Source organism: Lissotriton helveticus, chromosome 7 (genome assembly GCF_964261635.1).
Source record: "Lissotriton helveticus chromosome 7, aLisHel1.1, whole genome shotgun sequence".
Classification (NCBI taxonomy): domain Eukaryota; kingdom Metazoa; phylum Chordata; class Amphibia; order Caudata; family Salamandridae; genus Lissotriton; species Lissotriton helveticus.
Window position 1 is genome coordinate 197,395,802 of NC_136068.1, and position 6,000 is coordinate 197,401,801.

Consider the following 6,000-nt stretch of genomic DNA (forward strand, 5'->3'; position numbering starts at 1 on the left):
ATAATGGCCCGCCTCCTCTCAACATGCGGAAGAAAGCGCCGCTGCTGCGTAGGGGAAAACATACCTTTCCCTTCCCGGAAGTGATTGTCCAGCGCGTAGCCGTCACCGTCGTTCCACGCTGTTGTTTTTATGGTGCACTAGTGTGTGTCACATTGTCACCGGTGATCGGTGGCGCAGTTGCCCTGTTAAACATTGACTTTCGCTAGAAGGAAAACAAAGCGTGTGACAGAAAGCCCCACGAGTCAGGTGCAGTTGCTTGGGCATTATCAAGCAAGCAATATCCTTCTGCTTCACAAGTTTCCTTGTCTGATGTATCGCGGTGATTATAACATACCGGTGGTTATTTTAACATACCTTCTTCAACCTATCTTCATTTGGCGAGTGTCACTTTTTCCATATATGACCGGCGGGCAACTAGAGCCAAATTTCGGGGGGGGGGGGGGGGGGGGGCTAATTCTTCCAACCATAGAGGTGTGTGGCGCCGCGGCCAGGGCGACTGACGCTGGAATCTGGGGATCACGGTTCGATCCCCGGCTCTGGCGGCAGGTTAGCCCAGCACCATGTGACTCTGGGCAATAGCTCGCTTAATCTTCCCGACGGCCCCCCAGCGCCTAGAGACCCTAACGGGTGATTGTGCGCTATACAAATGTGGATTATTATTATAGACAGAGTGGCTGTAAGAAGGGGTGGAAACACAACAAAAGCCTAATTTACAAGTAAATGGTCTTTTAAAGAAATGTTAAGTACTCGGGTGCGGGCTGACACACAGGGGGGGGGGGAGGAGGCTGAAGCCCCGTGAGCCCAATGGGTGTTGCACGCCTGATATATGTCTACCTAAAGATATTCGTTGCTCCATAAAATTAAAAATGTGCGAACATTCGTGACAAGAATTTTCAATTCTATTAAGGACAACGGAGGCGAGGATTATGCTTCTTATTTTCTTTGCTTTATTACAGCAGCCAATAAAAAACAATCTTTTTTATTAAACACATCATAAACTACAAATCCCATGAACACACTGTACTCTCTAACCATAGAGATTGTGCCTATATAATGTCCATCCGAGGCACATACGTCCTCTTTCTTTGCGAAACTGTCACAGATAAGTCCAATATCTTCAACTTAATACTTTCTTGCACGCCGTCCGTGGTGCGAAACTTTCAGAAGAACCAGATAACCCGAAGAACCAACAGGAAAACTTCAGGTTTGCAGGACTAACCTGTGCTTGCTAAACCAGGTGAAGAAACACCAACTTCGTAGAGGGAGATCATTTTCAGCAGAAACAGGAATCCAACAAATGTGATTCTCTCTTGCCATTTGAATCTGGAACCAAAAGAGAGAATTGCATAATAACAATCGTCCCATAACTATGTGCCAACAGCAAATCCTACAACAAGGGTGGGGGGGACAGGAACTATGCAAAATAATGCCATGAGAGTGTCATACAGACAGAAACCATACTTTCTTTCTTTCATTTATCCTTATATAAAGACATAACTGCCGGGTGGGATAATCCTCGCCTCCGTTGTCCTTAATAGAATTGAAAATTCTTGTCACGAATGTTCGCAAATTTTTTATTCTATGTCAGGACCGGAGGCACCGATTATGCTTGTTCAAAGCTGAGCCACCACCACCGATGCAACATTCCCAATAGGTTTGTAATAGAAAGATTTAAATGTAGATTCCGTGGACCAATCGGCCGTATTCATGATGTCAGCGAGGCTTACTCCCAATGAAAAGGATTTAGACGCCATTGCGCCTCGAACAGAATGTGCGCCAAATTTAGATATATCAATGCCTGCTTCACTCATGAGCCAGCGTACCCATCTTGCCAAGATAGCTGGAGTCACTGGTCTGAAAGGTTTCTGCAACGCAATAAACAATTGACCTTGCATATCAGAACGAAACTCAGAGGTACTTACCTCATACCCTTTAAACATTGTACCACTCATAACTTGGGATTATCTGGAAACATCGGATAAGACATCGAAGTAGAATTGCACTTGGTGCGTCTAGAAATAATAAAAGTGACTCCCTCTGAGGAAAACCGACGACCAGCCAGATCTAAAGTTCTGATGTCGGAAACTCGTCTGCAAGAAACTAAACATAAGAGCATAGCTAGCTTGGCGGAAAGCTGTTTCTGTGATAAATACTTGTTCGCCATCCAAGCTTCTAAGTACCGGAGACCCACTGACACATCCCACAGGAAATAATATTTGGGGCATGGTGGCCTGACCATCCTAATGCCTCTCAGCAGTTTACAAACCAAGGGGTGCTCCCCAACTGGTTTGCCATCAAGTTGAGAATGTCCCGCCGAAATCGCGGACCGAAAATTGTTTACTGTCCTATAGGCCGAACCTGAGGAAGCTAAGGAAGCTAGGAAATTCATGACCATGGAGACATCAGCTGTAGCGGGATCGACGTCCTGTCAAACACACCAGCGACGCCACTTGTTCCATGCTGATGAATACCGCTTCTGGGTATTATCTGACCATGCCTGGTTGATGAACTCAGAAGCGTCCGCCGAAAGGCCTGGGACGTGCCATCTGTCCCTGAAACTCGCCATGCCACGAGTGGCAACTGACCCGCGTCTATTAGAGGGTGAGGGGTCTTGTGAGGGTCCAGCAACAGATTCCATCTCTGGAGGAGGAGTACTGGTACAGCACAAGACATGCCCAACACCATCGGGAACCATGCCTGTGCTCTCCACAGAGGGGTTACTAACACTAATTCCGCCCGTTGCCGCCTGGTCTGGGCCAGGACCCTGGTGATCATGACGAAAGGCGGGAAGGCATAACAAAGGGCTTTGGGCCACGTCTGAAGAAACTCATCCGAGGTCAGAGCCTCCGGGTCTGGACGCCATCTGTAAAACTCCGGGAGCAGTTTGTTCAGATGTGACGCAAATAGATCCACCTGACAAGGACCCCATAAAATGTTCAGCATCCGGACAACTCGAGGGTGTAACCGCCAATCGCTGTAATCCCGTAGGTAATGGGAGTGTCAGTCGGCAACCTCGTTCCTGCGTCCCGGAAGGTATTCCGTCCCTATACATAGAAATGATAATTTTGAAACCCGTCTGGAACTATCTAAATCTTTGCGCAAAGTCAGGTTGCACTTCTTCTTCGCTAATAAACAAGGATCTGAAATGGAAGAGACTAGTGAAACTAATAAAGGGCTGAAAAATAAATCTACCTTTAATCCCCCTTCCCACTCTATGCCCCCCAGAGTACTTGCTTTTGAACAAGCCATAGGGAAGAGCATCGAAGATCTGTTCACACAACAAGAGGGTGTGTTCCATAACTTCCCCAAAGATGAACAACTGGCTTTAAAAACATTGTCTGCAGATAAGAAACTGACAATCAAACCGGCGGACAAAGGTGGGGCTATTGTCCTTTTGTAACATACACATTAGATCCTGAGCTAAAAAAGAATAAATCATTTGCAAATGTCAAGTCCCAAAGTTTCAAGTACTCTTCGTTTTATTCTTCATTTATATTTCGTTCTTTGATAGAATCCAATCTTCACACGTAAAAGAAAGAAACAACTGCTGCCAACACGTGTTTCGTCTAGGTCGTCAAGACCAAAAGACTTCGTCAGGGCAAGTATGTCTCATGAAACAGTCATATGGATGCAAATAGAAGTAATGTTCTAGTCCCAAGCCTGCAACAATATTAGATCCAAAGAGCGTCCCGCTCAAAATACATATCCAATTCGAAAAACGTCCAGTCCTTCCAAAAGTTAATTAGCGTCCACAAAATCCATGAATTGAATCGCTTTAAATTTCACGATTCAGATAATATCCTCCGAGTACAGAGTCAGGAAGGAGAAAAGTTCCTTAGCGTATTGCGGCGTGCAGCATAAGCGCCATCTTATCTGTCTCCTTATCACCACCTTACGTGAGGAGTAAAAATAAAAGTAGGACTATGCTTTGATTCTGGTGGGGTGACCAGAGTCTGATCCTTTTGAGCTGACCATATATTGTATCTGAAATAATAACCATTTCTTCCCAGCGCAAACTATCCTCAATCACCCGTTTTCTTTTAGTTCTATTGTCCTTTTGGACACTAGCACCTACCGTGCAGAATGTCTTCGCCAATTGAGCGATGTGAGATCTTATTGCCCCCTGGATGTTGATCCAACTGAGGAACTCAAGACGACGATTTCCATCGTGACAGAGGAAGCATTGTCTGAGGGGTGGATCACACCACAAGAAGCCACTTTCTTGTGCAATACACATCCTGTGATCCCATATTTTTATGCCCTTCCAAAGGTGCACAAAAAACAAAGACCACCTCCTGGCCGCCCCATAATATCGGGCATTGGCTCGGTCCTCGAACCATTGTCAACTTTTGTTGACTTTTTCTTGCGCTCCATGGTACAAGAGATGCCAACTTATCTTAAGGACACAACTGACGTGCTACGCCTCCTACCTGAAATAGATTTTGATCCTACTACTGATATTCTTGCTACATTTGATGTGGAGGCCCTCTATACATCAATACCACAGGATGAAACCCTTGAAGTCATTCAGCTCCTATTGCAATCTAGAACACTGGACAGCATTACCCCAGTTCATTTTATTATGGCCTGTGCCACATGAAGCACAATTTCTTCAAGTTTGAGAACACTATATACCTCCAGGTATCGGGTACCAGCATGGGGGGCGTTTACAATCCCAGTCTGGCAAATTTGTATGTCCACTCTTATGAACAGGAGCACGTATTGGAAACCACTAATCCCTTCCTTGACTGTATTAGAACGTGGAGAAGGTACATCTATGATGTCCTAGTGATATGGCGAGGGACAAGTGAGAGTTGTCACGAGTTTTTGAATTGGTTGAACAGCAGGAACGATTTCCTTCGTTTCACGATCGAAATAGGAAGAGACAAATTAGCCTTCCTGGACTTACTCATTACATCAACTCCGGAGGGTCTACAATCTGAACTCTATAGGAAACCTTTGGCGAAAAACTCCCTCCTATGCTTCGATAGTCATCATCCCAAATCTCTGAGGGAAAACTTGCCATTTGGGCAGTTCCTCAGAGTACAGAGGAATTGCTCAAATGCTGGGGCCTTTAAAACCCATTCTATGGCTCTCAAAGAACAATTGATTTCAAGGAAATATCCAGCAAAACTGGTACAACGTTCCCCTAAACGGGCCAGAAATAATAACCGGTTGGCCCTCTTGGAACCATCTGCTCCCAAACCCCCTTTGGAGAGGCTGACTTTTGTCACTACGTTTGGTACGCTAGCTAATAAAATACAGAAAGTGATCAAACGACATTGGTCCATCCTGAACTCTGATCAAGTTGCAATACAGACCCCTCTCTTTTCCTTCAAAAGGGGACCAAATCTTAGAGATTGTTTAGTCCATACTAGACCACGTACAGAAGAACCCAGGGCTCTGGGTTCCCTTTGGGACCTTCCCCCAGTCACAGGTCATCATCCCTGTGGGTCGTGTCATTCCTGTCCACAGACCAAGAAATCAACTGAAATAGACATAGGCACCACAAGACCATGGATTCAGACTAAATTCACAAACTGCAACAGCAGCAACCTTGTCTATCTCATTACATGTCCCTGTGGGCTTAAATAGATAGGGATGACCACCCGTAAGATCAGGGTCAGGATATCGGAACATAAGAGCACCATTAGGTGCAAGAGACAAGCCACGAAATTAACTAATCACTTTTTGGAGGCACGCCATCCATCCACAGCGTTTCAATGGACAGTGATTGAACAGCCACACATTCCCGCACATATCACTGATGTGTCCAAATATCTCCTACTTAGAGAACTAAAGTGGGTTTTCAAAATGGGTACAAATCGTGTGGGCCTTAATGATGATATACCCTGGGCTACTCTATAAATTCCATTTTGGATCACTGTACTCTTGCTACTACTGTAGTGGAGCTCCACTTAGATAGTAACATTTGAGAATGGTGAGGGTCTGTCACGCTCATTGTATATGATTTGGCCTTTTTGTGTGAGACATTAACAA